The sequence below is a fragment of the Eulemur rufifrons genome, chromosome 21, assembly GCF_041146395.1.
Source record: "Eulemur rufifrons isolate Redbay chromosome 21, OSU_ERuf_1, whole genome shotgun sequence".
In the NCBI taxonomy this organism is placed as follows: domain Eukaryota; kingdom Metazoa; phylum Chordata; class Mammalia; order Primates; family Lemuridae; genus Eulemur; species Eulemur rufifrons.
This window is the reverse complement of record NC_091003.1, coordinates 14104133-14111696: the sequence shown is the minus strand read 5'-3', so window position 1 is coordinate 14111696 and position 7564 is coordinate 14104133.

Here is a 7564-nt window from a genome sequence, read left to right as displayed (position 1 = left end):
TAACATGCACAGATACACATGTTCAGAAATTCGCACATATACAGAGACACTCATAGAAGTTACACTGCAACAAACAGGTGCACACACAGACACAGAGAGAGACAATCGAGTGTCCAATGCTATACACACCTATGCACATAGAGACACACACAAAGGTGCATTGAAAACCATGTGGGTGTACAATGCCTGGAAGTGCATAGCACAAATTCACACTCACGTTGCTGCAGGCACATGTGGACACTCACAAATGTGCAGGCACTCACAAACACACACATAGACATGTGCAGACACACACAGAGCTACTAAAACATGCACCTATAGCTACTGAACAGGCAGACAGGCACTGCTCCTCAAACAGGTATTCTAGCACAGACAGCTTATGGCACACATCCTAGGAATGTGTACAGCACACATCTGTGCACATCTGTGCAGGAATGAACATGCTTGGTCACAGACACACATTTGACTCACACACACACAACTGCTTAACACTCACAAGTGCACGCACATAGGCACACTTGCACCCACTCACACATGCACCCATTCTCTTGCAGGCACGCACACACACCCTCATAAATCCACGAACATCAAAGACACAGTCACACTGACACTATTCACACATGTGCACACACATACTCATATGGTTCTCGTGTAAGCATGCTCATGTGAGCACATGTGCACGAACCTGCATGTGAACGCACATACATGCACACATTCACACACAGGTATCCACACACATACATCCTGCTCCCCCAGGAAAACAGACTGTTCGTTTTCTCAGGGCCCTACAAGTCCAGCCCACAGACTAAGCTAGCACACAGTGCAACTGCTCCTGCCCCGGTCCCAGCTGCATGGCCGTTAACTTGCTCCATGCCAGCCAGGATGAGGTCCGCCTTACCCACCAGTGGTTTCAGCGTGAACCCAGCGCAACCCCCTAAGCCTCAGAACCACTCAGAAAGAAATCAGACTGACCAGGCCACTGCATTCCCCCACAGTCTCAGCCTCCCCCCACCCACGCCCACACACAGTGCTGTGAGACACTTCTTTCCCCAGCGTGGCTGTTCCTGCCAGGAACGGCAGCCCTCGGGCTCTCAGCAGACTGGGTGCCTCCTGTCCAGACACACGGAACTTCTCTGCCCTGGGTCCCTGGACAGCTGCAACACTGAGCCATGGAGACAGCTTACCTCCACCTCCTTCTGTCCCGGAGACACAGCAGCTGGGTGCATCCAGCCCTCCCAGACCACCCTGGGCTCCCTGCTAAGAGCAGAGTGAGCTACTCCCAGCAGTGCTTTTATGAAGAAGCAGGAGGGGGCGGAGACTGCAGTGTCAGGTGATAGAGAGAACAGGGGCCCTGTCCCTCACTCAAGGAGCACCTGGTGTTCAGTGGGACAGGGCCAGCCTTCCTGGGGAAAACAGCACCCGAATGCCCACACAAGAGACCCAAAAGCAGAGAGCCTGGGTGCTGCCGACGTTGAACTCCACGCTTTGCTAAACTCTGCACCAAGCACCCTCCAGACACTCTCAGTTAGTCCTCCCAACAGCCCTCTCAAGCAGGAGCTGTGAGCTCCCTGTTTTACAGTGTAGAAACCAAGGTGTAGGGAGGGAAGGGACTGATCAAACTCAGATCCCATCTGAGTCTTAGGTCTCTTAAATTCTAAATTACAACACCTCCTGGGATCTCGAAAATCTCAGTAGCGACAATCACTCAGGGCCATAAAGTGTCTGCACTGGGACCTCTGAGGATACATGAAATCTATTCATTTTAGAGAAGCAGCAAACTGGAGCCCAGTGAGGTCTAGTGATTTGCCCAAAGTCACACAGCAAATAAGGGCAGATATGAAGCTCAACCTCCTGATCCCCGAGATGGGGCTTTTCCCAGAACATCAAGCACTGGATTCCGACAACCTAGGGAAGCAGCTCCTAGCCTGGCCTGGAATCAGAGTCCCAGGCAGGGGCAGGAGGGCCTCAGAATTATACTCATACCCCAAGAACTGTCTAAGAACCATACAGCAACGCTACTCCCCAGGGGCAGACACCCAGCTCAGGTAGGCAGCACGATGTCATCTATGGGGCTGTGACCACGGGGGTGGCTCCAAAATGATCCTTAGAGACCAAGTGACCTCCTTGGAGCATGCTTTTCACGGGTAGGAAAAATAATCTGGGCAAACTCATGAGCTATGTGTGGGGCTCGGCAGAGCCTCTGGGGGCCTGGAATGTGGGAAGATCACCCACACCCCGAGAGCTGGGGACGAGGAAGCCAGGAGTCCCTAACTATTTGTCCCTTTCAGGTCTTTTTCTGCAAAAAGTTTGTACCTCCCCAGGCTCCATTCGGAATAGTCTCATTGAATAGCCCAGGAAACTTCCCCAGATTTTTTGCTCACCTAAGCAGCAGCCCCTTTGGAGATGCAAAAAATGGGAAGTGACCTCCACCCCTCCTCGTGGCTCTGCCAGGCAGGGGAGTTGGCTCTTACGAAGACACTCGGGGCTGCCAGAAGGGCTTGGATGGAGGTGATCTGGCTGTGAGTGGGACCCCAGTCTCTAGTTCTCTCTCTCCTTGCACACACACACCCCAGAATGGGCATGAGCAAGTCTGCAAAGCACCCTACACAAAGCCCGTCACGCGGGCAGCCCTGGCTGTTGGCTCAGATGACAGGCAGCCCCATTCACCCAAGTATCACCCCCCACAAGCACCTTGTAAGGCCAACTGGGAAATACGACTAGCTCCCTCTCCCTTGGAACTCTGAACTGGCCACCAAGGGGGGCGATTCATGAATCAAATTAAAAGGGCCCATTGCCTTTGCCCTGGCCCATCTAAGCCAGAGAAGCCGTTGAGCGCATGCCTTTGGGGAGCACAGCCATGCCCGGAGGAAGGATGCCTGGATGAGCCAGAATGTCCCACCCTCTGCCAGAGAGAAAGTTTGTCATCTACCCAGAACTCAGCTGTCACCACTCTGGATTCTTCACGCACCCCGCTCTGGGCGCCAGGCCCCCAGCCTGTGGGGACGCGGCTGGAACTGGAAGCCCAGATCTGGGAGCAGGAGACGTTTCGCAGCAGCTCGGCGCCCCGCTGCCTCGTGGAGCCCTCTTACCAGGTCCTGATCTCTGAGTCCTTACCTGAAGGGTCTCAGCCACTTGCAAACTCTGCCAGCAGAGCTCGGCAGGCACCTGGGGTCCCTTGCTGCGACTCCCGCGTCCCGCTCGGCGCCCCGCTCTGTGGGCGCCTTCCCAGCTGCCAGCCGCTGCAGTGGCTTCACGGAAAGCGGAGCCTGGATATCCTTTCTCGCCACCAAGGCTCCTCCAGCCGGGCCCGGGGGCTATCTCTCCGGGTCTGGTGCAAGGGGCATCCTCCGCGCCTCCAGCGGGAAAGTGGGAGAGTGTGCGTCCTGGATTGCAGCAGCGGCGACAGCGGTGGCCGGGGACGAGGAGGCTGTGGCGACGCCAGCCGGCGAACCGGGGAGGCGGGCGGAGGCGAGAGGAAGTGAAAGCCCGGCTCCTGCGAGCCTGGCGCTCGGGCAAGCTGGCGGGCGGGCGGCACTGCGGGAGCCCAGAGCCACGGCGAGGCCCCGCGCGGACACCCGCCAAGGGATGCCCGGGCCCGGTGCGCGCTGGGCGCCGGCGGCGGCTGGGCGCGGGGCTCAGGCCGCCTCGCCTGTCGCCCGCTGCCTCGCTGCTGCCTCCTTGTCCGCCTCGATCGCTCCCCGGGACTTCACGTCTCCAGCCTGAGCTCCCCGCGCCGCTGCCGCCGCCGCCACCGCCAGCAGAGCGCCTCAGCCCGGCGCGCTCCTCGCACGGAGCCACAGCACTGCCTACCGCTTAACTCCTTGCATGCCACCGGGCCCTCCCGCAGCCTCCCGGGGCGCTGGGCAGACCCGCCGCCAGCCCGGCAGAGGAGATCGGGCAGGGGCCGCAGCCTTCTACCCTCAGTTTCCTGATCTGTAAAATGGGCTCAAGACCCAAGTCTATAGGGTTGCTGGAAGAATGAACTGAGCCGATTACGCAAAGTGCCAACTGCCTGGCATCGAGCATGCACTCAATAAATGGCAGAGCGTTTGCTGCTGCTGCAGCTGCTGTTGTTCAGAGGCTTAGCAAGGTGCCTCACAAATAGTAAATGCCCAGTAAATGGCAGTGTTGTTTTTCGGTGTTTAGTTTGTTGTTTTAACAGGTGGTAGACTTTAGCTGTGTGACCTCTGAGTGATCACTCCCCCTCTCTGATCCTGTTACTTTTGAGACCTTGGGCAAGTCACAGCACCTCTCTGAATCTCTGTATCCTCATCTATAACATTGGGACAATAATGTCAACCTTCAAAGGATTCCCAGCCAATCCCTGGGACCCGACAAGAGCTGAGCATCTTTTCTTTCCTGATGTGGTTGGTGGCTAAGTCAATGAAGTCTACATTTACATACCAAGTGCCTTCCTGTACATGTATTAAATCTTAACTTCTGAAAATTCTGGTTTTGTGAGTGTCAATTCTTGAGCAAAAGCATGGGCTCAGCTGCTTTCTGGCTGCGTGATCATGATCAAGTTATTTTCTCTCAATGAGCCTCAGTTTCTTTGTCCATAAAATGGGAACAATGTTCATACCTACTTGATAGGTGATATAAAGATTAAAGGGTTTCGAGTGAAATGGCAGCTATAAAGCTTGAGGCCTGACTTCAACCAATACGGGCTGGCGTTGATCACACGTTCTACAGGATTATATACATCCCACTGCAAAAGGGTGTCTGAGAAATAACTGAAAGAACCGAGTTTGAACCTCAGCAAGAGTTGGCAGGTAACATACAGGATGCCCAGTTAAAGTTTTAGTATAAGTATGAAATTTTACATGGGACCTACTTATACTGTTTTTTTTTTTTCCCATCGTTTGCCTAGAATTCAAATATAATTTGGTGTCCTGTATTTTTATTTGCTAAATCTTGCAATCCTAACCCCATTGTTATCAGCTGTGTGCCCTGAGGTAAATTGCTCAACCTCTCTGGCCTTGGTTGCCTAACCTATAAAATGGGGGGGGGGGGGGCAGGGAGTCCCTTCCAGTGTTGACAAGAGAGGGAACCTGATGAAAGCAGTTGGGTGCTCCCAGCAAATATTAAACACTCCATGTTTGTTCCTTTTACTTTCTGTCATCTCCTTCCCTCCTCTTCTGTTTTTCTTCTTTTTCTTTGCGTAAGTGTTGAGGTTGCCAGGCCTCTGCCCAAGATTTGTTAGCCTCTTGCCGGCCTTCAAAACTCGGAGATTAGGATTAGCTATAAAAAGTAAGCAGCGGAGTCGTAGGATTTTTGTCTAAAACACACGCGACCAATTTTGGTAAGAAGGAATGAAGTCTATTTCTTGTAGATCCAAACACTGCACACACTCTATTTTTTGCCTTTGCTCCACTCTGCGTTTATACCTGCCATCATTTGTGTTTTTAGCTTCTGAGAGGAGCCTCATCCTCTCTCCATGCCTTCCATTTTAGCTCAGAATTTTATTTTTTCTGGCTAAAGTCTGTTGCAGGACTCATGTGGGAGAGAGAAGAAACAAAGTGATCTTTGAAAATAAATTATAAAGATCAAAACAGGGTGATGTAAGAGAGTTTCCAAAGCCCAGGCTCAGGTAACACCTCCTCCAAACTATGTTCACAAAACGAGTCACTAACCCATACATCACTGTCATTTGAACCACAGAGCCTAAAAATAGGATTTGCTCTAATTTCCTGAGTAGCTGAAGCAAATGGAGAGAATGTGTGAGTAGTGAGCAGGCTGTGTCAGGCGGTAAGTAACTTCCCTTTGATGGTATTGTTCTAAAGTGGAAAGGAGGGGCCTCGCCTTCAGAAATGTCAGGCCTATCCCGGCAGAGCTCAGAGAAGGTTAAGATAAAGGACTTGGAGTCAGCCAGACCTGGGATGGAGCCTCATCTCTGCCACTGCCTAACTGGGTGGCCTTGGGTAAATTATGTAACCTCTCTGGGCCTTATCATTTTTTAAAAAAAAGAAGATAATAGTAGTTCCAGCCTTAGGAGGACTTTGTGCAGATTAAGTGCTAGGCATATACAGACTGTTTGCCACAGTGCCAGCTGTACATGTATTATGCACGTGAGCCACGACCTGTTATTGTAGTGATTCCAGATGGGCAGGATTCACTCAAGGCAAAGTGAGGATGCCAGGCATTCAGGGCAACGGGCGAGAACTTCAACCCTGGAATTCAAGCATGTGTAGGCTTCCCAGAGTTAGGGTTTTTTTAGGCACTAAACAGCTGACTCACACATCACTGTTAACGTGCAAAAGAGAGAATAAGGTTGCAGAGAGGGAACTGCAATGGGTTGCTGTGATGTTGTCCTAGGAGCAGAGACACAGTGGATGAGACTTTTCATTCAAGGAGTTTGGGCACATGCCCGGGTGGGATGGGCACTCCCTCCACAGCCCTGTGTTTCTTCTTCGTCCGTGGAATTCTCTCTCTGCTCCCTAATCCCACCATTCAAAGTTCCCGGGATCCATCCTCCTCTCCCATCTCACAGAAGATGATGCTTGGTCTCCCAAGCAAACTCCTAGAGATGAAGAGGTGTGTCTCGTAACCACTTCTCTGACCCTAGCCTCTAATACAGGGCTTGGCACTTAGTAGGTGACCAAGAAAAAAATGGATGCATGAATAAAACTGCCCTGTCTTATCACAAATATATACAGATTAAAAGGAAACCTGGCGTTTTCATCTGTTTGGGCTGCTATAACAAAATACAGCAAACCAGGTGGCTTCCAGATAGTGAGAATGAAGTTTATTTCTTCTAGACCCAACCATTGACCAAACTCTAATTTTTGCTGAGGGCTTTTGCTCCACTCTGTGCTTATACCTGCCATCGTTTGTGTTTCTAGTTTTTGAAAGGAGTCTCATCCTCTCTTCATGCCTTCTATTTGAGCTCAGATCTTTATTTTTTCTGGCTAAAGTCTGTTGCAGGACTCATGGAGGAGGGGGAAGAAACAAAGTGATCTTTGAAATCAATTATAAAGATCAAAACAGGGTGATGTAAGAGAGTTTCCGAGCACAAGATCAAAACTTCATTTCTCACAATTCTGGAGGCTGGGAAGTTCAAGATCAAGGCACTGGCGGATTCCGTGCCTGATAAGGGCCTTCTGGTTCATAGACAGCACCTTCTCACTGTGCCCTCACATGGTGGAAGGGGCTAGCTAGCTCTTTGGAGTCTCTTTTATAAGCCGACTAATCTTAACCACGAGGGCTCCACCCTCATAACCTAATCACCTCCCAAAGGCCCTATCTTTGAATACCATTGCCTTGGGGGTTCGGATTGCAACATACGTATTTTGAGAGGACACGAATCTGGAAACAAATCTGCTGTGATCAGGAGAGTTCAGCCATCAAAATTTCAGCACACAAATGTAGAAGAATGTATGTATATTGTAGCACTTTTTCACGGTAATAAAATGGAAAGAATCTAAATGGCCGAGAAGAAGAGAATGGATGGATTGATTCCAGTATATTCTTAAAGGGAAGCACCACACAACATTAATGAACTAGAACTCTATGCATCATCATGGATACATCTCAACAACTATAGTGTTGAGCGTCGAGGGCGGGA